This window comes from Glycine max, chromosome 4 (genome assembly GCF_000004515.6).
Source record: "Glycine max cultivar Williams 82 chromosome 4, Glycine_max_v4.0, whole genome shotgun sequence".
Lineage (NCBI taxonomy): Eukaryota > Viridiplantae > Streptophyta > Magnoliopsida > Fabales > Fabaceae > Glycine > Glycine max.
This window is the reverse complement of record NC_016091.4, coordinates 9059231-9069288: the sequence shown is the minus strand read 5'-3', so window position 1 is coordinate 9069288 and position 10058 is coordinate 9059231.

The following is a 10058-nucleotide window of genomic DNA, read 5'->3' as shown; positions in this document are numbered from 1 at the left end:
TGTCTTCAGTTTCTCAAATGCCGATTGAGCGTCCAGAGACCATTCGAAAACATCTTTGGTGAAGAGAGAAGTGAGAGGGGCCGCGATCATAGCATAGTTTTGAATGAATTTTCTATAAAAACCTGTAAGTCCTAGGAAGGACCGGAGTTCCTTGGCTGATGACGGTGTAGGCCACTGCACCATGGTTTGGACTTTGGACGGTTCCGGCTTGACTCCTTGGCCCGATACGATGTGCCCTAGATACTCTATGTGCTTCTGAGCAAAAAGGCATTTCGTCTTTTTGAGGTAATACTGGCCCTGTAGCAGCGTTCGGAAGATGAGCTCGAGATGGTGTAGATGTAAGGCTAACGTTCTGCTATATATTAATATATCATCAAAAAATACAGCTGCAAATTTTCGCAAAAATGGCTTTAGCAAGGTATTCATTGCTGCCTGAAAGGTGGACGGTGCATTACACAATCCAAAGGGCATCACACGATATTCGTAGTGCCCTTGGTGTGTCCGGAACGCAGTCTTTTCCACATCTGGACCATGCATACGTATTTGATGAAACCCTTGCCGGAGGTCGAGTTTAGAAAACCAATTCGCACTTCCTAACTCGTCCAGAAGCTCGTCGATCGTGGGAATCGGAAAACGATCACGAACTGTAGCTGCGTTTAAAGCTCGGTAATCGACACACATTCTCCAGGTTCCGTCTTTTTTTTTAACTAGTAGTACCGGTGAGGAGTAGGGACTCATGCTGGGTTGGATTAAGCCGGATTCGAGGAGCTCCGAGACTTGCTTTTCGATCTCCGATTTCTGGAACTGTGGGTAACGATAGGGCCGTACATTGATTGGGGCGGTGTTAGGGAGAAGTGTTATGTGGTGGACGATTGATCGCGGGGGAGGGAGGGAGGAGGGTTGCTGGAAAAGGGTATGGAACTGGGTGAGAAGAGCCTGGACTGCTGGTATCGGGTGGGGAAGATGAAGTAGTGGGTCGGGTTGTGGGTTGGGTATCACCTTTAAATGAAAGAGTGCTGAAGCTGCTCCGGTTTGTAGTAACCGTTTTACTTGAGGGGCCGAGATTGGTGTTGGCCCAGTAGAGACATCAGCGTGTAACTCAATGGGCTGGCCCATATGGGTGAACTTCATGGAAAACGCGGTGTAATCAGTAATGATAGGCCCAAACTGCTTTAACCACTCTATGCCCAATACGGCATCGGCCCCACTGATAGGCAGCAAATGGAACGTGACCAGAAAGTGATGGTCCTGTAAGAGGAGTGAAATATCATGGCAAACTTGGTCACACTTGAGGACAGATCCATTACCTACTAGGACATTTAGTGGGTTTGTTGGTTGAGTCTTTAGTCGAAGGAACTGGGCAAGTCGGGGCTGAAGGAAGTTATGAGTACTTCCGCTATCTATGAGAATGGTGAGGGGAGAGTGGTTGATGATTCCGACAAGCCGAAAAGTCTCGGAGGAGGGAAGGCCGGAGAGGGCGTGAAGGCTCACGTGAGGAGGAGTTAATTCTGAGGTTGAGTCAAGGTCAGGGGGACATGCTGGTGTTGGTGCTGGGAGTGGGAGTAAGGGGGGTTCAGAGATGGGTTCATCTGATGTCGGAGAAGGGTTATCGGCGATGAACAGAAGGACACGTCCTTTACATCTGTGGGTGGAGCTCCATTTTTCCTCACAATTGTAACAGAGACCCTTTTCCCGACGGAGAGCCATTTCATCTGGGGTTCTCTGAACATACGTAGAGTGTGGTTTTCGAGTAGGAGGAGCGTATGATGCTGATGGAGTATTGTGGTTTCGTGGTGGAGCTTGGCGGCGATCACGGAGCTTATCTTCCTGCAACTTGGCTAAAGCCATTGCTTGTGGGAGTGAAATGGGTTGGAGAGCCAGAACTTCTCTCCGTATATCCTGTGTTAAGCCTGAAACAAAACAACTTAACAGGAAAGGTGGTGGTAAGCCAATAACACGGTTAGCTAACCGTTCAAACTCCGTTAAGTATTCATTGACTGTGCCTCGTTGCGTAAGCTTGAATAAGGCTCCTTTTGGGTCATCATAATAGGAGGGTGCGAACCTGGACTCGAGGGCCTGTAGGAAGCCGGACCATGAAGTAATAAAACCATTCCGGAACATCCATTGGTACCAGCTCAACGCGGCACCATCAAGGTAAAAGGAGGCAACTGTTATTCGTTCTTCTTCTGGAGTGTTTTGGTACTCGAAAAGCTGAGAGATCTTGAAGATCCACCCCATAGGATCCCGGCCATCGAACCTAGGAACGTCCAGCTTGACAGAGTTGCGCTGGTGGAAATGAGAGGAAGAGCCATGGTGTTCCCTTGCTGGAGACCGTAGGTGGAGATGATCGAGGAGCGTGTCAACCTTGCCGGAGAGTTCTGAGTATTTATCAAAGAGGTCGGCATGTTTATCTAGAAGAGTGGCTTGGCTGTTGGAGAGACGATTAATGGCCTCCTCGAGCCTATCGGTAGTGGTTTTCCTAGTCGCGTGGTCGGCCATGGCAAACGTAACGGCGGCAGGTCGGACCAGTGATAAGAGCAGAGGGGAGTAGGAAGACGGGGAAGGGAAGAGAATGGGCCCTACTTCGAGGGAAGGCAGCCTCCTAAAGCAATATAGAGAGAGAGAGAGTTACGTAAACCTTTTGCATGCCTTCTTTATTATTTATTCAAGTATTTATACACTGCGAGGGTGGTTACATGATGCCTTTTCAACCGAATAACGGTCTTTAACTAATTTGGTAACTACCCTAACTACTTTGGTAACTAATTGTTTGAGCCTTCTTCCTTGAGTCATGTCTCGTAGTCATTCAAGTAGCAGGGTCTTGATGTGGTACGTTTGGGCTTTGTCTTTGTAGTTGTGGGCTCAATCTTGGTATCTTCCTGGTTACTGTTATCAAATGACAATCATTACGAGAAAAAAGGTTATTTGCAATTATTTTTTTCCTAGTGGAAATTTAATTGTTTACAATTTACACAAGTTTGCTTTCAATTCTTTAACGTGATTAATCACGTCAAAACAGAAACAATAAATATTTATTTTTGTGTAATGAGAATATTAGAGGCAAATTTATCTCAGTGAGTCACCTTTACAAACTATTTATGTAAAGGGGTCTCTTTTTTAAGTATTTACGGAGGGGTCAGTTTTTGTATGGAAGCCGCCACCAGCAATTGTGATACCACTGATACCGCCATCAGCAGTGGCGAGAATGGTGCCGACATGGCTAGGTGCCGCCAGCACCAACAGCGATACACCCCATGCCGCCAATACCAATGGCGGGACATGTGCCAATGTGGACAGTCCCGCCATTGGCTCCTGCGAGACCAAGGAGAAAGCCCATGCCGCCAATACCAATGACGGGACATGTGCCAACGTGGACAGTCCCGCCATTGGCTCCTGCGTGACCAAGGTGGACGTGAATCAGCCTTCTAGCTAGGGTATTGTTCTTACATTGCAGGAGGTTAGGGCATTCAGGCTAGGCATGCAGCAGGTCACATGCATTGCATGTTCCAGGTTAGGGCATTCAGGCTAGGCATGCAGCAGGTCACATGCATACAGTTTTGCTTTAATGGCGTGTAAATTTACGTTGCAAATCACATGCATGCTTCAGCTTTGATGTAAATTTTCTTTAAATAGAGCACTTGCAAAATTTGACACTGAAGACAGTAACAAAGTAGTGTGTAGAGAGAAAGAAAGGTTTTCGTTTTGCTTGAAGTTTGCTGATTCTATCTTCTATTTATTTAAAGTAAGAATATTTTGTATTTATTTAAAGAAAACCTTCTTTTATTTTGTTTATTTATCATGTACAAATTTTTTATTTTGAAGTAATAAATTTTGTGGTTAGAATCAAATTTGAAGCTCAAATTTAAGTGTATTAATTTTGTGAATTAGATTTATTATTTAAAAATTATTAGCAGTAATTATTTGTAAGCCTTTTTTTTTATGATTTTTGCGTCTGAAATTTTTTTAAGTGTAACCCTTCCATTTATATCCCTTCCATTTTGTGTCTGAAATTTTTTTGAAGTTGAGGAATTTTTCATAAATTATTTAATTAGAGTAATATTTTTAGAATAAAGTATAAATGTGTAGTTTAAGTTTAATAGAGCAAGCAAATAAATATTTTTATTTGTATCATTGACAAAATATTTAATTGAAGTAATAATTTTTTTTGTTAGACTAAAATTTGAAGGTAAAGTTTAAGTGTATTAATTTTTTGAATTAGAATTTTTATTTTAAAATTAGTATGAGTAATTATTTGTAATCCTCTTTGTTCATGGTTTTTGTGGCATAGAAATTTGACGTGTGACCCTTCCGGTTATAAAATTTTGTTGATGCTATTTGTGAGTTAAAAATATTTAGAGGTGACTCTTCAAGTTTTTGAAGTTAAGGAATTTTTTTGAATTATTTAATTGGAGTAATAATTTTTTTGTTAGAATGACGTATCAATGTCTACTTTAAGTTTAATAGAGGAAGCAAATAAATTTTTTTATTTTTATCATTCACAAAATATTTAATTGAAGTAATAATTGTTTTATTTAGAAACAAATTTTAACGTGAAGTTTAAGCCTATTAATTTTTGTAATTAGGTTTTTTACTTTGAAGTTATTTTTTAATAATGTTTAATTATTTACAAGCCTTTGTTCATGGGTGGACAGACCTTACAAATAATTACGTGATTCCCTTCTAGTTTTTTGAAGTTAGAATGAAATTTTAATCTGTAGTTTAAGTTTAAGTTTAAGTTTAAGTTTAATTTTAAGTTTAAGTTTAAGTTAGTAGATGAAGCAAGCAAATACACTTATTTATTTTAAAACTATTGTTGTTATGATTAATTATTTTTAATTTTGTTCATGTAGGTATATCATGAATTCAATTATTACACTGTTGTATTTCAACGGAAAAGTATATGAAGACAATGATGGTGTAATATTTGAAGGCAGTAAAAAGGCGATTCAAATTAAACGCGGAATTAGTTTCAATGCTTTGAAAAAAAAAATTGGAGATAAGGTAAAGTTAGAAAATAATGAAATTATTTCTACTATAAGTTGTAGATTTTTAGTTTTAGGAAAATATGTTGTGTTGCAAATTTGTGATGACGAAGATGTTGAAACTATGATCGAAATTTTTCAACAACAACAACAAATGTCAGTTCTAGAATTGTACGTAGAAAAGGATGTTGGTGGTGGTTCTATGTTTCATGTTGCAAATTTTGTTACGTCATGTGGACATAATGTATCTCATCATGAGTCGGAACTGCCAAGAAATATAAGCAATTTACATGATGATGAAGATGATGATGATGATTATCTTGCGTCTAACTCATACGTTAAAGAGTCTTTCGATGAAGATGATAGTGTTGATGGAATATCTGATACAGACGATGAAGTCACCGACATCGTTGAACCAGTTTCAATTATTCACCCAACTGAAGGTAAATTTTATGAAATACAAAATTAGTTGAATACATCTATCTTTTTATGAGAATTGTATTTAATGGTAACTAAATACGAGTAGTTTGTTGACGTGATTTTTTTTAAAAATTATTAGGTGCACCAGGAATTTAAAATCCATTTTGGAATGATGCTTTGCATTAGAATAATATCAATTGGAGTCATCCGGACAAGGAGGACATTTGTGGTTTGGACATGCCAACGACTTTTAATGTTGGACAAGAATTATATGTTGGCATGGATTTTGACAGTAAAGATGCGGTAAAAAATGCACTGAAACAATATGTGATGAAGGTGCATCAAAGTTTTAAGATTGTTGAAATGAAATCACACAAATATATCGTTTGTTGCCCTAACAACAACGCAGAGTCTCCTTGCCCTTTTTATATGAGGATAATTTTATCTAAAAAAACTGATGCATGGAAAGTGACACAATGGGGTAGACCGCACATATGTCTAAATATGACTATGACACAAGACCATGAGAAGCTTGATTCAGATTTAATTGCAACTTGCGTAGTAGGTACGTTTTTTATGTTCATATTATCCTACTTTTGTGTTATTTGTTATTTTAATTTGTTATTTTATTTTATTATTTGAATTACAGGCATGATCAGAGAAGATTCATCAATAAAAAAAATTTTGATTCAAGAAAGGATAAATAATGAATTTTCCTATAAGGTTTCATACAGAAAAGCATGGATGGCGAAACAAAAAACGATTGCAATTGAATATGGCAATTGGGAAGAGTCGTATGCGAAACTCTCGTCATGGCTAACACACATGCAAAATCATTCTCCTGACTCTTATTTTCAAATACTACATGACGATTTTATTGTTGGTAATAGCGTGAGTCGCGAACATCGTGTGTTTCATAGAGTATTTTGGACATTTGGTCAATGTAAAGAGGCTTTTAAGTACTGTAAGTCAATCATACAAGTTGACGGCACACATTTATACGGGAAATACCGTGGGACCCTATTAATGGCCACATCACAAGATGGAAATGGTGGTAAGATGCACATACCTCTTTGGAGCCAAGGTTGGACATCGTTCCCATGCCCACATTTGTAGTAAGATGCACATACCTCCGATTGATTTAGTTTTATAATCGGTGACACTGCACATCTCTTTGTATAGAAAAGCAAGTACGGCAGGTCCCCATGCATATGTGCTACAGTCTTCAAAGTCACGTAAAAATTGAAGGTACCTTAGCGAAACTTTGTTACTGTTTTTGTCAACGAACAAGACACCTCCAATGAATCTTAGTATCCATGCACGGGCACACCTTCGTACTTGTTCTTCGTCGTCGTGGTTATTTATTTGTGCAAAATGGTGAGTCAGCCAACTTAATTTAACCACACTACCTTTAATTTCACCTTCTTGTGGTGATCTGACTCCCAATAATTCCTCACATAAATCAACCCAATTAAGATTTGTTGGATCGATTAATGGTAAACCATCCACACGTAGACCTAACAATACAGAGACATCTTGAAGAGTAATAGTACACTCTCCGCATCTCATGTGAAACGTATGTGTTTCCGGCCTCCATCTTTCTATCAAAGCACTAATTAATGAGACATTTATTTTTAAGTATCCTATCTTCATAATCAAGTAAAAACCAAATTGTCGAAGAAAAGAAAAAATTTGCTCTGAAATTTCTTCCCCTTAATACGTGGGGACAACTCGTCTGATATGTAATTTCTGATCTTCTTCCCCATTCCAAACATGTTATGAAACATGCTTAGGTTGCATCCATAATACATCACCGTCGATCGGGCCAAACTTAATTTTAATATGTGATGGACATGACGATGAAGATGTCATTGATACTGCAAAATAAAATATAATACAATAAATTCACAAAACAATTTATATATTATTTGTAGATAATATAAATTAAACTACACAGATTTATAAAAATGTTATTAAATATATATAAATAAATTTGTAATAAATAAAACTGGGCAATTTTAAATATATTCTATAGATAAATTAAAATACATGTGAAGACAAATTTAAATAAATAACAAAATATATTCTACAATTAACAAACAGATAATTAAATAAAATATGGACTAACAAATTAATTATAATACAAACAAATATTGAAATGCAAAAAACTATTTAAACAATATATATACAAAAATAATAATAATGTACAATGTATCATATTTTTAATAACGTAAATTTCCTAAAACAAATAATATTAACCTACAAACTAAAACTAACACTATCTTATCATATATATACATATATATATAACTAAAAACTAAAAATAATTAACTCAAACAATATTAACTTATCAATTCATTTATTTAAAACTATACTATCTATATGTAACATACAAAATTATAACACTAAAAAGGCAAATTTACATGTGTCTAATATTACAATTATTTATTTACGTGTGAAATACTTAATATTACAAAAACGAAAAATTTATGTCTGCCTAAAATTTACAAATATATACCTAAAACTAATATTAACTTGTGCCTAATATTTCTATAGCTAGCTAATATTACGTGTGCCTAATATTTCTAAAGCTAATAATATGCGTGGTTGACTAAAATCATATATATATATATATATATATATATATATATATATATATATATATATATATATATATATATATATATATAATATCTAAAAATATATACAACAAACCAAACTAACTAACATAACCTTCAAATATCTATTAATACATAAAAATTATAAGTAGCATACCTATTAATAGTAACTAACCTAACTTTACAATATCTATTAATCCTAATCAACCTAAACTTACAATACCTAATTATACTAACTAACCTACTATTTTTATAATATTAACAACATAATATATAAATCAGAATATATAAATCTTATTTAAGAAAATCACTTACCAGGAATGAATTATGGAAGAGAAATACACAGCAAACTTGAAGGAAGTGCAGCACGCACACACTCAGTGAAACTCAACAAAGGAGAAAAACTCAGCTTGAAGAAGAGAAGTGTACATAAAACGTTGATGGAGGTTTTTTTATAGAAGAAAACGTAAACAAGCAACGGTCAAAAGGCTACTCTGCGTTTTCAATCCCTACTCTGCATGTTGCTGCCCTAAACACTGCAAAGCTGTGACCTGAGCTTCTTCACGTGACCACGTATCTCGCCAATAGAGAAGGTGAGACCTTCTTCACGTATCTCGCCAATAGAGAAGGCGAGACCTTCTTCACGTGCCTACGTGGCCTGGGTCGCCTATCTCGCCAAAGGAAGAAGCGGAACTCTAGCGTGTATCGCCAGTGGCAATGACAGCACCGTCCACGTCATCACGTATCGCCAGTGGAAATGACGGTACCGTCCATGTCAGGTCCTGTAACGCCAATGACAATGATGGGTCAAGCTTTATCGCCAACGGCGTTGGCGACTTCCATGCAAAACGAACCCCCTCCGTAATTACTTTTGAAAGAGACCATAATCGATAAATAGTTTATAAATATAATCCTCTAACGTAAATTTGACGAATATTAGACGTGGAGAGTAACGGATTCACATTACATAATTCATTTCAAACATATTGATAGACATCCGATAATTGATTGTCGTTTTTTTATTATTATTTCACGGTAATTGTACTATACCGATTCCGGCAACAAAACTTGTCCTAGTTAAAAGGTGTGTTTTTTTCTCTATTGTTTTGTAGTCACTAGTAAAAATACTACTTAATACCAAAAGTATTTCACGAGAAAAAAATTATTTTCTATGTTAAGCCCATTTGATGTCAGAGAGGAAAGATGTTTTTCTATGTCAACATGTCTAATGTTGTTGGAAAAGATGCTTACGTGTTAATGTGTCTAATGTCTGTTTGGAAAAATATTTTTTTATGCCAACAACACTAAAAACTCACCGAAAAATGCTAAACTTTTATAGCTTTGGGTAAATGGTTAATATTAACCAATTGAAAATATATACCAATAAAAAAAATGAAAATACAATGTAAGGAGCTTGAACAAAGAACACAATTTATAGTAAAGGAAACAAATAGTATTTTTATAATTTTATAAAATATCATATTCTTGTTCCATCCCCTCGCTCTTCAATTAGAAGGGGGAAATGAGAATTTTATTAAAAAAATCTTATCCTTGTTCCTCTTTCATTATTCAATTATAGGAATAAAATGTGACAGTAGTGAAATGGTATGAAATAATCTTGATTGTATTTATCTTCATTTTATGGATCTAACTAATAAAATAAGACGTAACTCTATGATATTTCAATAAATATTTTTAGTTTATAAACATATTAATTTTTTAAATACTATTATTTAAAATATATAATGAAATATGTAAATAAGGATATAATTTTTTTATTTTAACATAATTACACAGATTTAATATTGATGAGAAACTACAATATTATGAAAAATGATTATTAAATAAAATATGAAACCAACAATTTCTATATTTTTAAGAAATTTCAATCAATTGAAAAAAAAAGTATGTATAAAAGAATATATTTGACAACCAAGAATGACATTGAGTTATTTACAACCAAGTATGTTTAGAAAAATATATTTTCAACCAAGAAACTTTCAAGAGTATATAATTAAATTAAAATAGAGATAGTTAT